Below are 23,542 nucleotides of genomic sequence, written 5' to 3' on the forward strand. Positions count from 1 at the left end.
GTCCAAGTCTGCTGTGAATATCGCAAAATGAACTCAAATATCTGCATCTTCAGACTCCACGATGACGGAAGTGCTTCTTTCTTCTTCATGATCGTGATCACCCTATAACATGAATGAGTAGATTATTACTACGAGTTAAGTGGATCCTCTCAAGTTGCATACATTAAAAGATTTCAAACCCTCTTTCAAAAGTAGGACGATCATCCTGCTGTTTGACCCTTAACTAAAACCAGTGATTCCAAAAGTGGGCGGTATCGTGGGTGTGAATTTTAGAGATACGGGAGGTAACAAAAGGGTCGATTGGAGGGAAATGCGAGATCTTTTAGTAAATTTTATTGCTCGACTCATTCTAGCCCGTGTAAGGTGAAAATGATGTTTGGGAACCACTGATTTACACTGCAGTCATTGTAAAGTCAAGATATGAAACCAGAACCTGTAGAATGAGGCTTGTCCTTGGTCGAGGAGATTCTCACTCCATTGGCGTCATAAAGTGGTCATTCTAGTAAATGGTTTTGAAATCCTAGTTTGAGCACGGGGTTAAGACTGTTCCTTAGGAATATTTTCAGTTGCTTGTTAGAGGCTGGAGTGGTAATTTTTGCTTATTCCATGTACTGCACAGTAAATACAGTGAACTGAAGATGTGCAGTAGCAACAATTCACTGACACTCAAATAATACCATAAATTGCACAGATATCACACCGGCACCAAACTCATTAACAAAATCACCTTGCAAGATCCGATAACAGTGACATATGGTGCAACTTGGTCTTTAATTCATTTTTCTGGATTGGCAATGTCAGGATGAGCAAATCTACATGCTCCTGAAAAGAAAATATACTTCGAAGATGTGTTCAGTCATGGTATTACAAGACATTATCAGACAACGACAAAGTATCATTGAGTTGAGACATTTCGAAAATATTGTTAACGAGACTCTGAGGTATCAAATTTCAATATACCATCAATACTATATTCACATTATAATCAAAACAAATATTTTTGACTGGTACATGCTTCTAGTTCAGCAGGTCTTTATCTCCAAATATGATGTCACCGCAAAAAACGGTCGAATAATCGAGCCGAACAGATGATTTGTGATCAACGTACTATATTTAGATTACGCAGAAACTCCTGTTGACACAACCAACGTTGCTCGACTTTGATAACGTACACACCAAGGCAGAAGGAACCACCTCTTGATTGTAAATCAGTGGTACAAGTACGGTACCGACTTTTACGTTTGTGGTAGAATGATCAATAACTTCTGATGTGTTCTTGGTAAAAGCCATACTAATAACTAGGGCAAGTTTTTGTTGCAGTTAAATTCGTGGAAAGTTGCATTTATTTTTGAAAAAAGTTGCAGAAGTTGCATGTTGACCGGTTGCCCGACATATGAGCATGCGACACAATGGAAAACGACAGTACAACATGGAACACATCAGCATGCGTCACTTCAGCATGTGACTGTATAAACCAAAAACTTACCCTAACCCGAAACATATAGTCCTGAAATTAACCCTTATATATATCCTAACCTAAATTCTAGCCCTAACCCAACCCAAACCTACCCCTAACCCGTAATTTAACCCACATGCTCATGTGTCGCATGCTGTAATGTCGCATGCTCATATGTCCACCAGACATGGGGTAATCGCGATTAGTAATCGTAATCGATTACGACGATTACAGCATTTTGAAGTAATCGTAATCGCAATCGATTACATTCGAAAAAAATCCGAAGTAATCGTAATCGTAATCGACTACTTCCCATATCTAATCGATTTTTTTGTGAAAGAACGATTACTTTTTGTTTGTACAAGGACTATGACATAAACTGAATATTCGTGAACAAGAATGAGATAATATACCACGTTAGCGATAGCACAAACGTCTGTTGTCAAACGCCACTGTTTCATTATTACGTCAGAAGTATCCACACATTAGTACGTCATTGCGTAAGAAGTATCCACCCATAGTAAACAGACATGCGATGGACATTGCAGTGTTATTGTAAGAACACCTCCCGTGGTGTATATCAGGTTATCAATACACTACAGAAGCCCCTACCTCGCAGCAGGATATTGATCGCCACTCTGCCTATAGTTTCAAATAGTAACTTATGTATTGATGTTTGGTTGTGCTTAGTTAAACGCAGTTTACCGTTGCTGCTTGGCGAGCAGGAAGCCTACGTACGCACGTGCACCTGACGAAGATTCGGAATTTTGTACTCGTCGAATAAAACATTGCAGTTTCCGCAACGAAGCATTACAAAAAAACAGCTGCTGATATATATCATAACCGAGCCGTGCTTAGCCGTTTCTCGTAACAGCAGCTCGCGGTATAAGTATTAAGTTGAAGGCAGAATTTTTATGTTCACTATATCTTATTCTCATATAACTACTTGAAACGGGCGTCAATCGTTATTTCACAGTTCCTTACTTAGCATTTGGACCTGCCACCATAACCACCCGCTTATATAGCGTGACATGTTAGCGTGGTTTGTAGCAATTCAAATCAGCAATTCAGCCAAAACAGCAACTCGTTCCCCTGTCCAACCGTTGGTCAATTTTCAAAACTGAATTCGTCAATAATATTCGTAATTGCATTGTATTACTATTCATTTGTAACCTCTCTCAGCCCCGAGTGTCAGATTTACCTGTAGAGCTGGGACACGTAATTCATAATCATAGCATCTGGTATAGTATTATATTTACTTTATTTTATGTTGTTATTTCGCGACCTCCGGTCTGTTGTATAATCAAAAAATATTGTACTCGCCCAAACGTAGCAGACTAAAAGAATACCTTTTGTGAGACGCACACACAAATTGTCATGACTATATTCCTTTGTGGATGCGCCGGGTGACATTTGCATTGTGGGCCCAGATTGGAAGGACAGGAGTTATTAGTCACGCCCACCCAGCGCGGCTATTGACAATGGACGAATATCCTAAGTTTCGGCCAAGGTATTTCTTTGGTATCACATCCCATGGAGTTTCGTGTTGTCTGAAACTGCATGTCTTTTGGTGTGTTGTGTGATCGTGGCGCGGTATTGACCGGCTCCGAAATGATTGTTCCCATAAAATAGCCTATGAATGTTTTTTTTAGGGGAAGAGGTATGCATTTCAAACCCAGCTATCTACTGGAGCAGGGGTCACCAACCATTTTGAAACAAAAAGCTACTTCTTGTGTAGTGTACTGATTATTGCGACGATCGACGGGTTACCACTTACTCCCGCCGTTTATCCGTGTTCAGTTGGATTACGTCACTTAGAGTAAGACAATCAGAGCACTGGGCCGGCTTTCTGCCCCTTACCAAGAACAAAAAACGCTCACTCGCCGGAACTCACACCAGCTCCTCCGGGCTCAGTTGCGTTGCTGCAGTGCGCGCCGAAGCGCCAATCTCCGCGTCGAGACTCGGGAATATTAACTATAGATTCCCGTTGAGCCGCCGCGTGGAAGAAGACAAGCAATGCCCCGAGCGACTGCGTTCGTAAGTTTCTTGGGGTCGGCCGACCCATGTTCAACTTCTGCTCATATGAAACCAGCTTCAACTTTCAAATCTCTCATTTGGATATTTGCTACAGCGACCGCGGGCAACTCATTTGGTCCGCGTTGGTGACCCCTGTACTAGAGACATTTGAATCGCAAAGCTCGAAGAACATTTTCAAGAATTATTTAAATTCTCGAAAATACTCTATAATTTATGTTGGTTTACGAAATACTTTTGAGTCCCCTTCGAGCACGCTCCCCACCCTATTAAGGAATTTGGGGTATGGCAGGTAAAGACCTGGCAATAATGCAAATTGTTGGATGCGATAAATCATCCACTATAAAGTTGGGGATTGGTATATTATGACGTAATAAGCAAATGACGCATGATCTATGAAGAGAGTTGATATCTCATTAGGCCTTTTCATTGCAATCCTTGTATTGTCTTCCAATATATCATTTAAGAGTATAGTTCTAAGAAGCAAAACAAATGTAATCGTGAGTAATCGTGATTACTTTTCCAATGTAATCGTAATCGTAATCGACTACTTCCTGATTTTGCTGTAATCGTAATCGTAATCGTAATCGCGTGATTCCGAAGTAATCGTAATCGCAATCGATTACATTCATAAAGTAATCACCCCATGTCTGATGTCCACGGACCATTTTGACCACATTTTGCTCGGTTGACTAAAAAAAAAAGGTCAACTTCCCAGATTGACTAAAAAAAAAGGTCAATTTTCTGGCTCAGCTACCGAAATACCCCTAAAAGCCTTACTTCGGTGCTGATTTACGGTGTTTCAGTCGAATTTGGCCGTGTATTTCAACAGAATCGAAAATACTTTCATGAAAAATCGAGAAAGTTGCAAAATGTTGCATTAAAAAAATGGACAAAAGTTGCAAAACGTTGCACTATAAGATTCCTTCAAACAGCTTGAAACAGCATTCTACATATCTTACGAATATTTAGGAAGCTGCCGGAAGCTGTAAAAATGAGTTGCAAAAACTTGCCCTACTAATAACGCTAGCACTTATGGCATGATTTGGACGAACAAGCGCTTCATTCAAATGAGGAACAAAAACATACCAGTTCAGACGTCTCGTAATTGCCCCCGTTAAAGTCGTTACAGTTGAGACAAGGTTTGACACGGATCTTCAATAACAACTTTCAGCAATACTGGGCAACTGCCGTGATGTCGTTGTTCATATGACCTTCCATGAGATCCATCATCTGGTTCAGCTCCAACTTCATATCTTCAGGTAACGAAACGTCGCAATTTTCTACGGACGAACTAGAAGATTCGATATCGCACAGCTTTGCAGGTGTGGATGTACAATACAGAGCAGCTAAAAATATATTTGATTACAAGATAGTCAGTTTGACCATATGCGAGAAGCTTACCAATGCTCTGTAATAAGCCAGCACATTCTTGACGTTCAGAGTTTTCTAAGTCAACAATACTTTCAAATGAAGGAGCATCTTAAATACAGAATTATTTCAAATTACCGTACTCAAATTCGAGAAGAAATCATATTGCTAGGAACTTACTGCCTGGGGTAGTTCCTGCAGCTGGCTGCTACTTTCCATGTTATGATCATGATTTTCACTCTCAAAACTTGATGATGGCATTCTTGAATTTGGCATGTCTGGTGTCTGCATACGTCTCCTTGCAATACTGGCCCCATCTAGAAAGTATGAAAATTTTGCTTGTTTATATATTCTACGTGTATAACATACCAGACACAGTAAAAGGTTACCATTCGTTGACACAGAAGTATCCAAAATTTTTTTGTTTGGCTGACGTTTACGTTTTGGTCATTCTGCTCCATCTTTAAACATCCAAAGGCAAGCCACTACTCTCCGCAGCTCGCACCATATACTTCAAAACCACATTTCATTCATCTAAAACAGATGGATGATGAAGATTGTGCTGATAATTCTGCGATGTACATTTGCGAATTCTAAGTTCCGTTACTGACTGAGCATATCATATGTATTTTGTACAGGGACCAATTGCTATCATATGTTATTGGGACTTCCTCTTCTTGTCTTAGTATTGGTATTTTTAGCGGGACACTGTAAAACCTGCAAAAGCAAGGCTTATTCAGGTAATTGTAGGTATCTTTTACAATATTGTCGCTGTAGGCCTCAAGATATCATGGATTAGTTACTGAATTAAACTGCCGGTAACTATACAGCAGGGTTTTGCGGGTGACTAGCAGGGTTTTGCAGTTGGCCACGAGGGTTTTGCGGTTGTCCACAAGGGTTTTGTGGGAACCTAACAGGGTTGTATAGGAGAGTTTTGCGGTTGTATAGGAGAGTATTGCGGTTGTTTAGGAGAGTTTTGCGGTTGTATAGGAGAGTATTGCGGTTGTTTAGGAGAGTTTTACGGTTGACTACTGGAGTTTTGCGGTTGTATAGGAGAGTTTTGCGGTTGTCCAAGAGAGTTTTGCGGTTGTATAGGAGAGTTTTGCGTTTGACTACCAGAGTTTTGCTGTTGTATAGAAGAGTTTCGCAGGTAACTAGCAGGGTTTTGAAGGTGACTAGCAGTAGTCAACCGCAAAACTCTCCTATACAACCGCAAAACTCTAGTAGTCAACTGCAAAACTCTGGTAGGTAGTCAACGCAAAACTCTCCTATACAACCGCAAAACTCTGGTAGTCAACCGCAAAATTCTCCTATACAACCGCAAACCCACAAAACTTGCAAAACTCGAAAAAGCAAGGCATATTCAGGTAATTGTGAGTAACTTTTACAATATTGTCGCTGTAGGCCTCAAGATATCATGGATTAGTTATGGAATTAAACTGCCGGTAATTATACAGCAGGGTTTTGCGGGTGACTAGCAGGGTATTGCAGTAGGACTGCGAGGGTTTTGCGGTTGTCCAGAAGGGTTTTGTGGTTATCTAACAGGGGTTTTGCAGTTGATAACCAGAGTTTTGCGGGTGAAAAATAGGATTTTGAGGTTGACCAAGAGAGTTTTGAGGTTGCATAGGAGAGTTTTGCAGTTGACTACCAGAGTTTTGCGGTCGTAAAGAAGAGTTGTGCAGGTAACTAGCAGGGTTTTGAAGGTGACTATAGCAGTAGTCAACCTCAAAACTCTCCTACACAACCGCAAATCTCTCTTGGAAAACCTGAAAACTCTCCTACAAAACCGCAATATTCTATAGTAGTCAACCGCAAAACACCATTTTGCACCTGCAGAACTCTCTTAGACAACCGCAAAACCCTGTTAGGTAACCTCAAAACCCTACTGGACAACCGCAAAACCCTCGCAGCCAACTGCAATACCCTGCTAGTCACCCACAAAACCCTGCTGTATAGTTACCGGCAGTTCAATTCCATAACTAATCCATGATATCTTGAGGCCTACAGTGACAATATTGTAAAAAGATACCTACAATTACCTGAATATGCCTTGCTTTTTCGAGTTTTGCAAGTTTTGCGGGTTTTACAAGTTTTGCGGGTTTTACAGTGTCCCATTTTTAGCCACAAGCAATACAATACCGGTGTTTCCTGAATATATGCAAACAATTTCATACAATTCACAATCAATTACCGGTAGCTAACATATCACTTATCAGTAAGAAGTGAATGAATGATCTCACCTCCACATTGGCTTTCCAGCCCCTATGTTATACAGCAACCGATTCTTCCTCCTCCACAAACAGTACAGCATATTCATCTTTTCTCAGAATGCATATTACTGCGGATTCAGAAAAGCTATAGTGATAGGAATCTGCAAACACAAAGACAACAATCAAACAGTACATTAAATGACAGGCAATATGACAATATTAACAACAAACGGTAAATTCATTACGCACTCAAGTCTAAAGCCCTACGGAACGTGCAGTTTCAAAGCCCTCTGTAAAAGCGATTTCCCTCACGGAGGAAAGTGGCTTGTCTTCTCAATCAATCAATCCTCTTGACGGAACCTTTAATCACGTGATCCCTGACCCGAACTTTTTCGTTCGTTTTCAACCAATCATGACTCTATGTGTACTTGTCATTATTACGGCACAAAGACAAAATTCTTCATACATTTTGACGTTCGCTGCTGCGTTGAAAAGCTTCGAGCCGAAATAATTTTAACAATATGAATAAAATAACAATATTTTTTGCTGCTGCATTGAAACTTTTTCGATCTCAACCAATCCTGTCGGATACTTGAACCCGTGGATGTGTGCAGTGCACTGCGCATTGCAGTTGAAAAACAGTAATCCATTCAAACATGGCGTCCGAGAAACGCTGTTCACATATATTTCAAGGATTGCGAATGTTCGTCACATCTCACATGAGTAGTAACAACTAAAAGTCCGAAACGTCGACCGGGGATTTAATTATCTTATGTCGCATGACGATAAATAATCCCGTGTCAAGTGATTACTTTCATTTGATTTATAACCCTTGAAATGCTTTGATAAGCTGAAATCTATACATCACTAGCCAAATCGAATTTCACATCCCTCATGTATTTTCGAGATGCAGCATATACGTACGGCGCGATACAAATAATATATACAATTTATATCTTATTGATATATACAGAAATATATGATCTGGGACATATCAGCGAGATATATTTATGATATGTTTCAGCACAAGATATAATTTGGACAAAATTAGGACAAGAAAAAGATATCTCAACATGTCAGAAATATATCTCGTGTTTGCTGGGGGGTTCACCGGCAACCCAACTAATCTATCGCGTTCATGGGAAACATGTATTGGTTGCACGTTTGTTATGAATTGTATACCGAAGAAGCACAACTGTGTTTTGAGTCGAGAACAGATGCGCGGATATTTTCAGCTTATGTTAAGCTAGTGAATGTTACTGAAAGGTATATGTAATTATGTTGTGTCAGTAATCTTTGCCTCAATTTTAGTGTTACTGTAAGATACCGAGTTATCTAATTTGATGGTAGACTAGAATTTGGTTGAAGAAGAATGTCTGAAACGTTGGAAAAGATTGTGCTGGACCCACCAATAACAATATCCAAGTCTGGTCATTATTTGGTCGGATATTCATCTGAGTGTATTATTCTCTCCAAGTTACCTACTCTACGCCAGGTTCTGCAGATTTTGCTGTATCTGAAAGAGGAATGTCCTAAAACTACGAAAACTCAGGATTGTCTTCTTCAAACCGCTGAGGAGGCAGATTTTGCTGTATCTGAAAGAGGAATGTCCTAAAACTACGAAAACTCAGGATTGTCTTCTTCAAACCGCTGAGGAGGTAGTCAAATATGGAATATGGCAAGAATACCTATCAAGCATATGCATGACATGTCAGGTGGATGGGGCCTATTCAATATTCTCAGAATTTGTTCATGTGGGCTGATCAGATGCAATACTCGTCAAGTTGCGTTACTCAACTGGAGCGCATGAACTTGTTTCTAAGCTTATATGTTCCTGCTTTGCTGGACTGCAGCATTGGGGTGACGCGCCGGGAAACGACTTGCGGTTCATTCAGGAGATAGGCGGTTACTCTACTACGGATAAAGATGTTGCTAAATCTGCTCTTAATGAGTCGAAGAAGAATCCATGGTAAATTGTGGAAGAAACTGTGCTTTATGCCCTATCCTCAGAAAAATAAAGTTACGATACCAGAAAAAGCATTGCAAGCCGCCAACTGAAAGCTGCAAAACCGCAATCTTATCGACACTGGCCACCCATTCTCTCATCAGAAAGGACTTTGGCTGATTTAGTGGGCCCTCAGTCATGGCATTTGTTCAACTAATTTGAGTGTTCTGGAGAATGGTTGAATCAGCCTGTGGAACAATGACCTTAGTATGAATCATACAATGAAATGAGCCATTTTGTAAGTAATGTCAAAGTCGTCAATGACGCTGCTGAACGAGGAGTTTAACTCACGCCGACTTTGCTTCGATCATCACAGACGATAAACTCCAAGAGGAAAGTCTGTTGCAAGTTGTTGAGCAACACCGTCAGAAGTATCACAACTTCAATAAATCCACACTGAAATCCTTAGAAGCCCGCCTGAGACTAGAGCCTGTCGTTATCCACTTTGTGTATTTATGCTTACCTAATTCTCAACATGTTCTTCAATGATATTAACTTCCGTTTCATCTTTCACAATTGTCTCTAGTCACGTAAATGGTCGGCATACTATGTGCGGATTTGTGTTTTGGCTTATCCTGCTTTTCATGTCGGATAATGCAAATTTCCGTACAATAAATTCATCAAGTTTCATAAACATAGTCTGTGCCAGGTATTTGCTTTTTATGTGAACTCAGTTGTAAGAACATACCATATTGGGTGACGACAATGACTAATATGTAGTGAGATTATTGTTTCTGTAGGAAGACCATGGACATTTTTTGACAGAATGACATTGGTAGTTGAGGACCAGGTCCCTCATTTTGGCGCCATGACTTAATTGTCATGATCTTTTAAGAAGAAGCCAAGTATCGTGAGCTTGTAGCTAGGTATTCTGGCTGTATTCGCTATGACAATGTCTTGAACAGGACGACCATGAGTTTTTGTGGTCGGGGGAGGGGGCGGGATCTTTCTGTCATACGTATCGAATACTGCAAAACCTGATATAGAGTAGGTAAATTGAGCTGCTATAAAGGTGACATTACATTCACATACCATATGTCTTTCATTAACATTTACGAAGTAAAAACCAGATGAAAATGACGGTATTCGCTCGTACATACGACCCGGCTACCTGTACCAAATACCTGAAGGTGGGATACCTTTGGCATGTATAGGACTGAGGTATGTTCAATCGTCAAATAGATATTTCAACCTCCTATTTCTCACCTCTGCACAGACGTTTTTTACCGCAAACTTCACAAAAGCTACCAACCGGCGGGGGTGAATCTTCAGTAGTAAGGAGGATTGGCCCATGGATCTATGGGGGCTTTGCGGGCAAGGAAGATCGTGATGAAAATTACCAAAATCGCTTATAGAAGTGTTTTATGTACTAAACTATCATTTGCAACTACGCAAAACAAGTTTCCAAAAAATGCCCAAATCTGAACAACCCTATTGTTCGTGGGTTCGCCCTTTGAGCTTCGAAAGAAATCACTGCACGATACCCCCAGAAAAGGCAACGGACACCTTGAGAACAGCAGAAGTGCGATATCTGTGATTTTTCTACTGCAGTGATTTTAGTATTTGATTATTCAACAATACGATACGCTGAATGTGAAATAATGAAGCTCTGTACCTACAGGAAGCTCCACAAATACAAAAGTGATTAGCTTTTCTTTTTGTGTACTAAATTCCAGCTGACTGGCGCGAATTAAATTGTTTTTCAAAAAAAGTGTGAATGGAGCTCACAAAGGTGGAAAACCACTGGTGTACGGTATTGTCTTGCTCTACCCAGAGTCTCCATAATAGTATTGAGAATATACATTGACATTATTGCAAGCTGCAATGACATCGAGAAGTTGTGCCGTTACATCGTGTGAAGTCAAAGGGAATGACGCATCGCATGCTCTTCATAAAATTTCACAACTATCTCAAGTTCGTCCTCTGCGTGACTGCCTAATCGCTAATCGCGTCGAGTGCGACCATGAAGTCCTCGTGCCATGTAACGGGTTAAGAAATGACCCGGAGCCGCGACAGCTGCAGCCGGATGTGTTTCTGGAAATTTCAATAAATTGCAGCTCCATTACGGTGGCGTTCTGAAGAAAATGGCTGCGGCCAAAAAAATTATTTCGTTTTGCCCATCAATTTGAGACCACATCATTTTTTGAGTGCAGTGCCCCTTAAAATGAGTCTGCTAACGGCGGTGATTCTGTAAGCACATTGTAGGTTTGTTGGCAGATAATGATTTAAGATTAATTCCGGACATGTTAAGTTACTATATACATGATGATGAACAAACTTAAAGCATGACTGGCTTACTGTGAAGGAAACGGCCGTAGCCTACGTGTCTGTTTTGACCGAGGGAAAGCACAGAACCTGCGGAGAAATATTGCAAAGGCACTTATCTGGCGATCGAATTTATCTTGTTTCAAAAGGGATGCATCATCATTGAATACAAATATAAAGCTTATAATGACACTACTTTGTTTGATCTCACTAGGTTCCAGTCATGGTTTATAATTGACGTCTAGAATGCCCTAAGGACTGACTGAATTAGCCATTGATGCTGGGGATTTATTAGACCAGGGGTTCTCAAAGGGTGGGCCATGGCCCACTGGTGGGCCACAGAGCATTTTGAGGTGGGCCACAGAGCTATTTAGAAAATTTCAGAATTAAGTTCAGTTATATTTCTTATGTTATTCGCTAAAAATATATTCGTATTATCTAATTATACGTAGGCTATACATATAGCTTTTCATCCGACTCTGATTAGACGTAGTGGCACGTATGAAGTCAGCTTGTACAAATCGAAAACGTTCGGGAGAAACGGTGGCTTTTTCTACTGGCTATGACAACCTACAGCTAACAGCAACTAAAAAAAATTAAGCGTATAATAGGCCTAACTGGAAGATGATGCTGAAGTAACCAAGTATTCCAGCAGGGTCATATGTCGTATGCCGTTGAAAGGGGTATGCAATGAACTCGAAATGAAATGCAATTGATGTGCAGATTTACTGTACTTCGGCAGGCCGTATTATTGCAAGCTAAAAATAGCCATAATTGCAAATTATTAGCAACTTCTGGCGGAGGTATACTGCACCGCCGCAACGAATCTTAATGGATTGAGGATTTAACGGAGGGCATTAATCTTGGAAGTCGGTTTAAAATGTCCGGCCTGGAAATCATTGTACATAATGAAAGAGTCGTCACAGGAATGAATTGCATCATTGGATTGAATATTCTGACTTCGTAGCTTCAGTTGCTTTGGTACAAGACATACAAAGTAGCCTACATCATGCATATTGAAAAATCTTTCTCCATTTCTCTGCAGTACCCCATTCACCAATGAATTGTTCAATGCTGGCCCAGAATGATTATAATATTCCCCACAATAGCATCACTAATTCCTAATCGCACAGTGCGGGGATCTCATCATTGTGTTTCGCGACGCGAATGGAGCAGCGGACGAAAATAATCTAGTTAGGAGTTTTAGCACATGATCTACCAGAGCCGTAACTGCCGCACCCACACCCCCAATTGGGGGAGCTCGAAGGGGTTCAAGATTATTTCGTTGGTCGTTTATTGGAGGATATTTATTCAACTAGAATTTTTTTTCGCGCTTCGCGCGATTGCATATCCTGGGAGATCGAGATTTAAATATCATTAGTTTGCGAAAAATGCGCATATTTTAGAGAAATAGGCATATCGGCGCTGTCCATGACCACGCGTTAAACAGGATTATGACCGTAAGATATCAGGTGGGCCACAGCACATTTATAAACCGGAAAATGGGCCACGGCCAAGAAAGGGCTGAGAACCCCTGTATTAGACTCTTACAGCAAAATGAATTCACTCGTAAGTGCTGTCAAAGTCGTCAATGATGCCGCACATAGAGTTGAAAAGGTATAAGCACAGACTATGCTGGTATGACCAATAGAAATACAGTTTGCTTGTGTAGCTCAGCCTTAGAGAATTGCAGGCGAATGATTGTGCACTTTTAGAACTAAATATAAATCCGAGAAATACCTAGTTATGGTTGCAATTGCGTCAGTGCTCCTACTTTTTTGGGCGTAGGTAAAGTATATTAGTTATCGCAAACTGGTGCAGCACACCATATGTGAGATGGATGCCTCACAAAATCTTATCTGCTCAGAAGATGTTATATGGGCCGACCAAATAGCTTATATAATGGAACCCCGAAGAAATGTAACTATCGCACCGCTTCAATTTCATTTTAAGCTCGTTTTATATCCACGTCAGGTTTGATTCCAGCATTTGTAGTGTTGCAGCCAGTAATGATTCATGATTCATTCGCGACATGCTAAGATATACCAGCAAACTGTCTTTTTACTGCGGTCATACCAGCATAGTCTGTGCTTACCTTTACACCTCTTTCTACGGCATCATTGACGACTTTGACAGCACTTATGAGTGAATTCATTATGCTTTAAGAGTCTAATAAGTACCCAGCATAAACGGCGGATTCGGCCAATCCTTAGGGCATTCAAGACTTCAGCTATATAGCACGACTGGAGACTAATAAGATCAGACGAAGTAGTGTCATTGTTAAGCTTTATATTTGTATTCAATAATGATGCATCTCTTCTGAAACAAGAAACTCGTTCGCCACTTGCATAAGCACCTTTGCAATATTTCTCCGCGTGTTCTGTGCTTTCGCTCGGTTAAAACAGACATGGGGGCTACTGCGGATTCCTTCGCAATAATTAAGCATGTCATGCTTCAAGTTCATGTGAAGCAGCTGTTGTCTGTTCATCATCATGTATTTAGTAACTCAACATGCGCTGAAGTAATCTTAAATCATTATCAGCAAACCAACCTACAATGCGCTTGCAGAATCACCGCCGTTAGCAAACTCCTTCAACAGCTAATCAGCAAGCCACCACCATCGTGATCATTGAAGCATAGCTGATTTACCAATCGAGAGTCGCGATTTCGTGATTATTAGTCTTGTTGCCGTTCTGTGGTCGCTGGCACGCCCACTCGTCGGTCGTTACTTTCAAACGCTTTGCGACAAATCTTAACCACTTTCCTGTGAGCTTATTCTAGACTCATTGCTGTTTCTTTTTATCAATAATCTATAGAAAGAGACATTGATACCCAACATTTTTGAGATTTTCCAAATTTTGGACAACCCTAATAACCATGCTACCTAAATTATACGCTTCTACAATATAGTTAATATAAATATAAAATACTTCCACACACATCGAGGACATAGTTATACCTAACACACGCGCGAATAGGTGTCGCAAATACAGTAAAAAAAAAGTAATAAAATTGCTGAAGTTACCAATTCTGAATCGCACTCATGATCCGAATTATGATATTTCCATTTTGAATTTCGGTGATTCTTCCCAACTGAAACCTTTGAAAAGGCGTGGTCCTTGAGATCAGGCTACTACGACAGGAAGAAAATAAACATCATAGTTAAACTATAACTTATCATTTTCATGAAGAAATATATTAAGAAAGGGTATTATTGCCAAGGTGCTTCAAAATTACATTTCAATACGCATTATATTTTCTTGAGGCTTTCGAGGGCCGCACAAAACAGTGTTCCGGACCGCATGCGGCCCACGGGCCGTAGTTTGCCCACCCCCGTGCTAGATAGAAATGACCAGGCTTGACGCTATATATCCATTTTATTTTTTCGTCAATTGAGTTGCCATATTTGTTGCGATCATACCCAATTGTCTCGTATAGAGCGTTACGCGGTATTATTACATTGGCCACCACCTATATTTGTGAAAATGGATTTCCGGCACTCGTTCATATCAAATCGAAGGCGCGGATTTTCAAGACACGACCACATATTTCACGAAGTGCAGCTGCTGAATTCGCTTTGAAATAATAGAAGTCTACCGAATTTCTACATGAAATAGTTGTGGTGATTGTTCGAGACACTTGGTTGATTACTGATTACTGTAATTAGTTTACTTCGCTCTGTTCATTCTCTTTGTACCTCAGTTGCTTATGTCTGCACGCTTGAAAGTGCATGTCTTAGTTCCGTTTAGATTGTAGCCGAATATCAGTTAATTAAAACCTAGAAAGCTCTATCAAGCAAATTCGTCTACATTTTCCTCGAAAGGTCACCACAATTTTATTAACTGCTATTGATACAATCGACTCTGGAATGGCTTTCTCTCAAGAGAAGTATATCCGCGTGCCGGTTCTAGAATTGTTACCAAGCTCTAAAGATTTTTGGAGGTGTTCAACCACTGGGACAAAATATGTTGACAAGTTTCATATCGGCTGTAGAGTCTTCTTTGCCACTGACGAGCAGCACAGACACTGGACAACCATCTCACAGTGGCCGCAGCGACGTAGTTGTCGATAAGTTGGCTATTTTGACTGGTTACATATCGCCGAGCGTTATACTCTTTATTCGAAGATCGTGGCACATTCGAATCGGCCATGGCGCACCTAACCAAGTTATACCGGAAGAAAAAGAACATCACGCATGCTAGACATTTACTAGCAACTGCTAAGCAAGACTCTAGCGAAACTGTCCCTCAGTTTTCTCAGAGGTTGGTCGCCCTATCGCGCGATTGCAATTTCGAAGCTGTTAGTGCAGAAGAGCACAATATGGAGGCCGTACGAGATGCCCTAATTACAGGCTTGCGCTCATCTGGTATTAGATTGCGTCTTCTTGAACATGATGAGTTAACACTCGAAAAAGCCATGCCGATAGCCGACTCTCTTGAACGAACACAAGCATTTTCCTCGTCCTATGAAATCTCTCCTCCTACCGCTAACATGGTTCCGGGAAATCAGGAACTGCAGAAGACTTCAGATCCGCCAGAACAATTGCCTGCATTGTCCCACAGCTCTGAATTGTCTGCTTTACAGAATAAGTCTTCTGGAAGGAAAACGTGTATACTTTGTGGTGGTTTCCATCAGAGTTGGATCAATTGTAATTTGTAATTGTAATTTAATGTAATTAATTACATTTTTCAATGTAATTAATTACATTTTTCAATGTAATTGTAATGTAATTGTAATTGAAGCATTTTTATTTTGTGTAATTGTAATTGTAATTTGACAAAAATTTTGCCAAATTACAATTTCAATTACATTAAATTGCTATTGAGACCTGACAAGCACAACGTAAAATAATTGACTTATAATGCATTCTCTTTAAATGTCGACAAGGAATTTGATGGATCCATTTGCGGAAGCCCTTGACTTCGTCCTTGCGGGCGAAGTTTTGTTTTTATTTTTACCGCTATGCTGGCCTCGGCTGCCATTGTATACAATTATTAGCTTACTAACCAACGGATGGATTCTCAACACGTGACTCACGATTGAATACGCCGAGAAGCGAACTGCTGAGCCGGCTAAAAGCAGCAGATCCAGGCGTCGAAATTTGATATGTATGGTCCTAATCGGAAGCTAGTGTCGCACTGATTCCGCAATAAAAGTATATTTCCAGGCAATGGTACCATCCCAAAATAGTCGTGAAAGTCTGGGAATCGGCATTGTTCTGAACAATTGCTGGGCGTAATTGGTCATTGTTGTGGTCAACTGGTCATGCTGCTGCAGCGCTCTCACTTTTCAAAACAGTCGGCCTTAAACGGCTATTTTGGAGCAGTTACATTGCCCTGACGAGATTTTAATTTGTATTTTCGGAATTAGTGCATCGATAGCGTACGATAAAGACCAGATGCATCAAATTTAGACGCTTGGATCGCCAGCTCTAGGACTACAAGGTTTGCTGCTTTTAGCCGGCTCTGCAAAGTTTTTCGGTGCATTCATCCGTGACTCACATCTTGCGCATATATCCGTGGGTTGGCAATCTACAATACGATTTCAGATCACGATGCTGCATCGTTACTTTGTCTGGCTAACTAACCAGATCACTGAATATTATATAACGTCTTATCTGACAAAGCACGATTTTGTTTTTACTCCTCATCCTAATTCCTACGTCCCTCGATAAAAATGATATTATTTCTTTAATTATATACTATATACGCAAATCCAACACTTGCATATATTATAATACTTTTTTCAACGACATACTGTATATAGTTCGAAAACGTTTTTTCTTTTTATTAATTAACGGGTATTTGCGCATCATGAATGAAACATGAATACTTGAATTGTTGTTAATTACGACGCTACGGTTGTCAAGGAGCACGGTTGAATTTATGATTGTTCAATTACATGTTCAACAGCAGCAATTGTAATTGTAATTGTAATGTAATTGAAGCATGCGAGGAGTAATTGTAATTTGATATTTTTAGCATGGAGTAATTGTAATTGTAATGTAATTGAAAGATGCATGAAAGTAATTGTAATTGTAATTGTAATTGAACTGAAATAATGTAATTGATCCAACTCTGGTTTCCATACTATGTTTCGCAAGTTCTGCCCATCTCAAAACAGCGAATGCTCGAGATGTGGCCGACGGGGTCATTTCGCCAAAGTTTGCAAATTCAATTTGGCAATGCTAGACGGTGTACCCGGCTCTTTGAAGAGATCGGCGTTTAAAGTCTTTGTTGCCGAGAAGTTGGTTGAAGTACGGGTAGATTCAGGAGCGTACGAATGCTACATTAGCTCATCATTCGCCAAAATTCTTAATCGCGTTATTACTTCTCGGGACTATACCATTACCCTGGCATCAAAATCTTCTTAGTCTCGGGTTATTGGTCACGCGAACGTGACGCTTCGTATCGAAGATAACGATTACGGCGTAACTCAATTTTGCGTTGTGGATGAATTGTGCGCCGACGTAATTATCGGTTTAGATTTCCTCAAGCAACATAAAAGAGTCATCTTCAACTTCGGTGGACCAAAAGGAGATCTGGTGATAGGACGCAAGCATTGTGCCGTAGCTGCAGCCAAAGTGAATGCGCCACCTGAAATATTCAAGTTCTTCGATCCAGCTATGAAGCCTGTCGCTGTGAAGTCGAGAAAATATAGCTCAGAAGATCGATCTTTCGTGCGTAGCGAGGTCTCGAAACTCCTCGACGAAGGCGTTATAGAGCAATCAGTATCTCCTTGGCGAGCTCAAGTTTTGGTAAGGAAAGACCTTCGTCATAAGAAAAGGTTAGTGATTGATTACTCGCGAACGATAAATCGATACACCCCTCTGGACGCTTATCCGTTACCGAAAATTGACGATATTGTCAACGAAGGTGCAAAAGGTGTTGTTTATAGCTCGATAGATCTCAAGTCTGTCTACCACCAGGTGCCGCTCTCTCCGGCTGACAGACCCTTCACAGCATTTGAAGCTGATGGTAGCCTGTATCAATTTCATCGCCTACCCCTCGGCGTCACCAGTGGGGTTTCTGCATTCCAGCGTTTCATTGACAAGTTCATAGCAGACAATCACCTGAATGGCACGATAGCTTATTTAGATGATGTAACTATATACGGAAGGAATAAAAAAGAACACAATGAGAAGCTTTCTTCGTTCATGTCGGCCGCCGATTCAACAGGCCTAACGCTATATAAAAATAAATGTGCTTTTGTGGTTTCAAAGCTCTCACTGCTTGGCCATCTGACATCCCACAATGATATTCGATCCGATCCAGATCATTTGCGACCGTTGACGCAAATGTCTGTTCCAAGCGATGCTCGTGGTCTAAAACGCTGTTTGGGCATGTTTTCCTACTATTTAAAATGGATCCCCTCCTTCTTCGACAAAGTGAAACCGCTATGCGAAAAGGTCGTGTTCCCCCCGCTTGATAAGCAGATAAATGCGTTTAAACGTTAAAACAGAATCTACTTCGTGTTTGTTTGAGCTGCATCCATGGTGACGAACCGTTTCAAGTTGAATGCGATGCTTCTGACGTCTCGATAGCCTCTATTCTAAGCCAAAAGGGCAGGCCCGTTGCGTTCATGTCTCGAACGCTATCAAAATGTGAAATGAAATATCCTGCTGTAGAAAAGGAAGCACTGACATCGTCGAGTCTTTTCGAAAATGGCGTTATCTCTTGAACCGAAATGAATTTAAATTGATCACGGATCAAAATGCACTATCTTTCATTTTCTGCAAATATCATCCGAGTAAGATTAAAAATGCGAAGCTCACTCTGTGGAAACTCGACTTAAGTCCGCTAAAGTATCAAATCGTTCATCGCCCTGGTTCCGAGAACGTCGGACCTGATACTTTGTCTCGGGTGTGTTGTTCGACTCTGGGCCCGCCAAAATGAGCCTCCAAGAGATACATGAAGCGCTAAGTCACCCTGGAATTCGACGTCTTGATCACTTTGTCCTATCCAAGAGCCTCCCCTTTTCTATGGAGGATGTTTAACGAACTTGTGCTAATTGTCAAATATGTGCAAAATTGAAGCCTCGGTTTTTCAGGTCAAACCAAGCGAACAAGTTGATAAACGCATATTGCCATGGGAACGTACTAGCGTCGATTTTAAAGGTCCCGTTGATGGAAACAGAAAGTTCGTACTTGTTATCATCGACGAATACAGTCGTTTCCCATTTGCTTATCCTTGTCGCGACAAGACGACGTCTACAGTCATCAATTGTCTTTCAACTTTGTTTTCGCTTGTCGGTGTACCGGAATATGTACATAGTGACAGGGGTGCATTATTTCTATCTAAAGACAGATTTCACTGATCACTGATTTCCTGACACGCAAGCGTGTTGCCACCAGAAAGTCGACTCCCCTATCACCCGACTGGCAATTCGCAATGCGGGAGGCTCAATCAGACTCTGTTGAAATCCGTTGAATTGCTTTTAGAAAGTCGGAGATTGACCGAGAAAAATTGGGAATCAGTTTTGCCGGATGCTCTGCATTCCATCCGGTCTCTCTTATGTACGGCGACTAATTGTTGTCCTCATGAAAGGTTCTTCCAATTTGAAAGGATATCCATGCTAGGAGACTCTATTCACGACTGGCTTCTTCAAGGCGGCACAGTGCTTCCACAAAATTTTGTGCGGAACAAAGGCGACCCGCTTGTGAACGAGGTGGAACTGTTGGATGCTAACCCTAAATACGCTTTAATACGATACAGAAACGGCGTAGAATCGACGGTTTCGGTTAAGGATCACGCACCCTACCCTGTTTCTGAGAGGTCATCCTGGGCGCGTGGAGGAACGGAGGAAGAGGTTTCTTCGACCAGCGATACAGTTGAGAGGACTCCCTATGAACTTGCGAAGTCCTCCAGAAGCGAAAGAGATGACGCTGCTTGTGAACCCCTTTCTCCGAGTCGCGATGAGGTCGTGCAGTCCAGTAGCAGCGGAGATGCAGAGGAACGTCCGCTACGACGATCCACGCGCATAAGGCGCGCTCCCGAACGTTACGGGCATGGGACCTCGTAGATGCGAGTCCCTATTTTTCTTGGTGGGGGTGAATATCGTGATTGTTCGCGACACTTGGTTGATTACTGATTACTGTAATTAGATTACTTCGCTCTGTTCATTCTGTTCGTACCTCAGTTGCTTATGTCTGCACGCTTGAAAGTGCATGTCTTAGTTCCGTTTTGATTGTAACCTAATTTCAGTTAATAAAAATCTAGAAAGCTCTATCAAGCAAATTCGTCTACGCTTTCCTCGAAAGGTCACAACAATAGTATGATCCTATTTTACGAAGAGGTCATTTTTTTGCTGTTTATCACTAAGCCTACAGTTGTCATTTGAAGAAGACCTATGTCGATTGCAAGATAATTCGGCTAAATTTGAACTTAATTTCATGGGGCTCTGCGGGGTCCATGACGGTCCGAAAGGGGTCCGCGAAGACAAAAAGGTTGAGAACCACTGTATTAGAAGCTATATATTGGGTTCTATCTTGAAAAAATATTTACCTGTTGCCCGCTCTGCTCGCTGACTTGGACTCGAACTTGACTCGGTGGTAAATTGAAAATGACTCGACTTGACTCGAGTCAAAACTATAAAAGTGAGAGTGACTTGTGACCCGGAGCGTTGTGACTTGGTTAAAACACTGCAAGATAAGGTACAATGTGTATGAGGTACACAGGGGCAGGGAATACTACAACTTGCGAGTGGCGAGATAGCGCAGTGGTATAATCCGCGGCTGCAACACTAATGGGTGCGGGTTCGAGTCCGACCGAGGTCGACTTCAGAATTCCGATACGTAAGTGTAGGAGGTCTACCTAGGTTTCTCCTCGCGACCTCGTCGGCGTTAGCGGTGTCTTGCAAAAAGCCTATAGAGGTTGGCCGCGCTATAAGTCGGCAGATACGGAAAATAATGAATGATGTCGGCCTGGTGTAAATCACCATCGTAGTCGACAAACACAATGAATACCGCAAAACAAAACAAAAACTACAACTTATGAAGGATTACGAAAACAGTTTCTTCGGCGAATCGGTGCCACAACCATTTAAAACAAAAAAACATGTTTAAAACAAGGTCCTTCTTTAAAACATGCTTTTTATTATTATTTTAGTCATGGCGTCACGAATCTCTAATTGTGACGTCACAGCCGGTTGACATTGACAATTGAAAATTTAGGGTAAATATGGCTCCTTCGACGAAAAGGGCTGCCGACCACCGTTATAAACAGACCATAAATATATTTAACAATTGCTACATCGTTATGTAACATTTTCACGGTCAGCGGTCATAATCATCAGAGCATCCATTTTGTACGAATGTTACTACTTGCTATATCTGTTGAACCAACGTCTATTTTGAGGGTCATGCCATATCATATACGTCGACTATACTGGGCGCACGTCGTCCGTACGCTGCTGCTACATGTTTTCCGAAAGTATTTAAACAATTATGGCATAATTATACAATTTTTAAAGGCATTTGTTCAAATCACGGTTGGTTTTGAATGCAGCCCTACATCGAACAAATAAGCTTATTGGTCACCTACATTAATGAATTATGAATTTATTTTGTTGAAGTTATTTCGTAGGAAAAGTATCTTCATTATGACTTCATCTAAATGAAATTATTCCTTAGGGCTACAGGGATGGAAAGAGGAATGACACGACAATGATAGCATACAGCATTGGCGAAACGGGATTTTGAACGTGCATTTAAGAAGGCCGAATCACGGAACATGTAAAACAAGGAAATATACGGAATTATCCAAGATAAATTTCTGTATTACCAAAGATCGACCAAACTCTCATTTAGGGTATCTGATAAGTATTATAATCACGTGTAATTGTAGCCGAGGAGAATGCGGGTACTCTGATTCCTCTTTATTCATTTATTTGTTGCAAATATCATTCGCTCTCGAATTGCCGAATTAAAAAGTTATGGCTTTTAGCGTAGCAGAATATATTTTAAATAGGCTTTCAGAAGTACAGAAGTTCAATATTGTAGCAAACAATACGTTCGTGTTGCCAAATTTATTTCACTCGAAGTTTTTCGACTGGCTCTCTTCAGGAGCGAACGCCAGCAAATGAGGTTAACCAAGTTCGAAATATAGAAATAATTTAGTCGCTTTCAAACCTGTTACAAGCTGTGTCTATCCACGGGAGATGCAAATAAACTAGGCACCTTCTCCGTCCAAACGGCTTCTCTTTATGAAAATCTTGTATTTTACGTTCAATAGTTACTTCGATAATATGCTCTGGATAGCCATTGGCAATAAAAATATATTTGAGAGTATATATTTCAAAATTCAGTTATTCATTACTGCAAATCATCATGGCCCTGTGTACCAGGGTCCTTATCAAATTGGTTTTACGTTTCACAGGGCAAAACGAATCCCATGAAAGATACAAACCACTGAATGTAGCCTTACGGTAGGCAGATGTAACAATATTATTGTTCATCTTCTCAACAAAGACATCCGAAAACAACATCGAACTGTTATTCTCTTTTTCAACAGTAGATTTCAAAGAAGAGTGAAGGTCATTTAATTTGGCCAGGAACAAATCACATTGTGCTTTATTATTGAACATGACAAAGGTGTCATCAACATAGCGATAGTACATCAATGGCCGATCGGTAGCATCCAACAATCTCTTTTCATGAAACCCCACAAAGATGTTAGCCGAAATGGAGCCGAGTGGAGAACCCATTGCAACACCATCTGCTTGTACAATGTACATGATGTTATTAAAACTAATTCATCACTGCAAGTCGCCATTCGCATAGGTTTCAGGAACATAGATTTGGAAAATGGCGGAGATGGAAGCTCACCATCATGAATTGCATTGGCGCAGATCTCTATGGCTTCTTCGATAGTGACATTGGTTATATCAAAGGAGATTAGGTATACCTTGGAGGCATTATGATGAACATTATTGAAAGCGTCAACGAATCCCGAATGAAGTTGTCATCATAGAGCGCACTCACCGGCTTAACAAATTATCCCATCCACTTCGCGAGTAAATGGTACGCCGATCCAACCATCGATCATGTCGGGGGAAGGGGCACGTCTGACTTGTGGATTTTAGGAAGACCATACATTCGCGGACGAAGTGAACCAGTTGGTCTGACTTCGTCATACATCGCCGATGAAATCTTTCCAGCATTTTTCAAGATTTGGAGCGCATGTTGACTACGCGATTGGATTT

At 40.9% G+C, this 23,542-nt stretch overlaps 2 long non-coding RNA genes across 3 annotated transcripts in view; one reads left to right on the plus strand and one right to left on the minus strand.

Annotated features, from left to right (window-relative positions):
- LOC145457646 (uncharacterized) overlaps positions 1-23,542 on the plus strand; it is a 379,671-nt gene that overhangs the window by 213,062 nt on the left and 143,067 nt on the right. The window lies entirely within an intron of this gene.
- On the minus strand, positions 4,775-5,424 carry LOC145457385 (uncharacterized). 2 transcript variants are annotated; one of them, XR_013920864.1, is made up of 4 exons: positions 5,296-5,424; positions 5,042-5,178; positions 4,895-4,972; positions 4,775-4,839 (listed from the first exon to the last, which is right to left on the minus strand). It is a non-coding gene; the product is annotated as an uncharacterized LOC145457385 (long non-coding RNA). The 2 variants fall into 2 exon arrangements; XR_013920863.1 differs by having other exon boundaries at positions 5,251-5,394.

The sequence above is a fragment of the Botryllus schlosseri genome, chromosome 15 (assembly GCF_051294905.1).
Source record: "Botryllus schlosseri isolate E-star chromosome 15, Bs_hap1, whole genome shotgun sequence".
Classification (NCBI taxonomy): domain Eukaryota; kingdom Metazoa; phylum Chordata; class Ascidiacea; order Stolidobranchia; family Styelidae; genus Botryllus; species Botryllus schlosseri.